A 3160-nucleotide genomic window follows, 5' to 3' on the forward strand; every position below is an offset into this window, starting at 1 on the left:
TCTTGCTTGCTTCCAGGAAAGACTCCACTAAGAGAAGTTACTTCTTTCATTGGAGGAGGTTTGCCGTCTGGTGTGACAGCAAGGCCCTAGATCCTCGCTCTTGTCCTACACAGACCCTGCTTGAATACCTTCTCCACTTGTCGGAGTCTGGTCTGAAGACCAACTCCGTAAGGGTTCACCTTAGTGCAATCAGTGCATACCATTACCAAGTGGAAGGTAAGCCGATCTCAGGACAGCCTTTAGTTGTTCGCTTCATGAGAGGTTTGCTTTTGTCAAAGCCCCCTGTCAAGCCTCCTACAGTGTCATGGGATCTCAATGTCGTTCTCACCCAGCTGATGAAACCTCCTTTCGAGCCACTGAATTCCTGCCATCCGAAGTACTTGACCTGGAAGGTCATTTTCTTGGTGGCAGTTACCTCGGCTCGTAGAGTCAGTGAGCTTCAGGCCCTGGTAGCCCAGGCCCCTTACACCAAATTTCATCACAACAGAGTAGTCCTCCGCACTCACCCTAAGTTTCTGCCAAAGGTTGTGTCGGAGTTCCATCTGAACCAGTCAATTGTCTTGCCAACATTCTTTCCCCGTCCTCATTCCTGCCCTGCTGAACGTCAGCTGCACACATTGGACTGCAAGAGAGCATTGGCCTTCTATCTGGAGCGGACACAGCCCCACAGACAGTCCGCCCAATTGTTTGTTTCTTTTGATCCCAACAAGAGGGGAGTGGCTGTAGGGAAACGCACCATATCCAATTGGCTAGCAGATTGCATTTCCTTCACTTACGCCCAGGCTGGGCTGGCTCTTGAGGGTCATGTCACGGCTCATAATGTTAGAGCCATGGCAGCGTCGGTAGCCCACTTGAAGTCAGCCACCATGGAGGAAATTTGCAAAGCTGCGACGTGGTCATCTGTCCACACATTCACATCTCATTACTGCCTGCAGCAGGATACCCGACGCGACAGTCGGTTCGGGCAGTCAGTTCTTCAGAACCTGTTTGGGCTTTAGGATCCAACTCCACCCCCCGAGGGCCCTGTTTGTTCTGTTCCAGGCTACACTCTCAGTTAGTTGGTAAATTTTTTAGGTCAATCTCAGTTATGTCCTCGCCGTTGCGAGGCCCAATTGACCATGGTTGTTGTTTTGAGTGAGCCTGGGGGCTAGGGATACCCCATCAGTGAGAACAAGCAGCCTGCTTGTCCTCGGAGAAAGCGAATGCTACATACCTGTAGAAGGTATTCTCCGAGGACAGCAGGCTGATTGTTCTCACAAACCCGCCCGCCTCCCCTTTGGAGTTGTGTCTTCCCTTGAAGTGTATTGTCTTGCTACATACTGGACTGGCCGGCTCGAGCCGGTTTCGGGCGGGAAGACGGCCGCGCATGCGCGGTGCGCGCGGGCGCGCGAGGGCTAGCAAAGGACTTTGCTAGTGAAGTTTCCGATTGGAGGGGCTGCCGTGGACGTCACCCATCAGTGAGAACAATCAGCCTGCTGTCCTCGGAGAATACCTTCTACAGGTATGTAGCATTCGCTTTCTCCGAGGACAAGCAGGCTGCTTGTTCTCACATGTGGGTGACATCCAACGGCAGCCCCAGATCGGAGATCTTCCTAGCAACAACGTTTGCTAGCCCTCGCATGCACATGCCCGACACGCATGCGCGACCACCTTCCCGCCCGCAACGAGAGCGTGCTCAGTCTTCTTTTTTCTGCGGCTCAGGACGGCTGTTTACGGTCGGTCTGTGCCTCAAGGAGACCCCTCGCGCTTTTTTTTCCTTTCGGAAAGTGTTCGGATTACTCCGTTCGTTGTACTTGTTTAAAAAACAAAACAAAAAAACTTTCCTATATTCCTTAGTTTTGTCCCCTTAAGTTTTCTTTCGTTCGTCGAAAGCAACCTTTTCGGCCGCCTGTACGGGTTTTTTTCCTTATTTTGGTGCTCTTCTTTTGGCATCATCACAAATTTTGATTTCGCCGGCGTGATTTTTCCACCCATATCATCAAAGCCTGCCAGCTGCTTCAAGAAGTGCACGTGGTGCAGCCGGACGATTTCGCTCACTGATGGGCACATTTCGTGTCTTCAGTGTCTGGGGGCTGGTCATCGTCCCCAAACCTGCACTCTCTGTCTTCTTTTGACGAAGAGGACCCAGGCAGCGAGATTTGCTCAGTGGAACCTTTTGTTCGGAGCCTCGTCCGGTACTTCGACGCCCGCGGTACTGAGGTCATCGGAGGTGTATCGATGTCGTCGGAGGGTGCATCATCATCAGGAGCGCAGGTGAGGGCTGTCCATTCCCCTGCTGGTAGTGGTGAGCCCTTGAGTAGGGCTCCGCCTGCCTCGAGGGCTCCTGCGGTACAAGTCCCCCTGGATCGACCTGTTTCGGACCCGGCCCCGAGGAGGCGTTTGGATTCAACATCCTGCTCTTCGGTACCGGGAGGTACCAGTGACGTGCTTCGTGCGAAGGCAAAGAAGCATCGTCATCGGTCACCTTCCCGTCACGGTACCGAGAGCTCTGGGATGCCGACGGATTCGGCACCCGCTAAGCGTTGACGCCGGGAGGACCGCTCGCCCTCCATACAAGAGGTGTCGATGCGCTCTGCTCTGGACAGCCCAGTACCGCCTCCGCGCCCCAGGCAGATTCTGAGCTCGTCGCCTGTACCGGCCCCCACTGCCTTCTTCGACAGCCGCTCTGAATGAGGGATCCTGGAAGAGCTGCTTCGCCCGTCCGCTCTGGTACCGGGGGTGCTTGCGCCGCCGGTGCCATTGAGAGAGGCAGCGGCTGGCTCCTCGCCCGTGGCAAGGTCTCCAATCCCGGTACCGCTTGTGGTACCTGCCTCGGCGGCCTCCCAGGCTGACTCCCCGACAACGTCGATGGAGGGAGCTTCATCGCCGCCGGTGCGGGAGTCTTCCTCTTGGCGTACCCACCGTGGCCAGGTTTCCATGGAGTCGAGACAGGCCCAGCTTCGGACTGAAGTTCACGAACTGGTGTCCGATACCGATGGTGAGGCCTCATGGGAAGCAGAGGAGGACACGAGATATTTCTCTGATGAGGAGTCTTGCGGTCTCCCCTCTGATCCTACTCCCTTCCTGAAAGGCAGCTTTCTCCTCCCGAGAGTCTGTCTTTCGCGGACTTTGTCTGGGAAATGTCTACGGCCATTCCCTTCCCTGTGGTTACGGAGGATGA

This window comes from Microcaecilia unicolor, chromosome 14 (assembly GCF_901765095.1).
Source record: "Microcaecilia unicolor chromosome 14, aMicUni1.1, whole genome shotgun sequence".
NCBI lineage: Eukaryota > Metazoa > Chordata > Amphibia > Gymnophiona > Siphonopidae > Microcaecilia > Microcaecilia unicolor.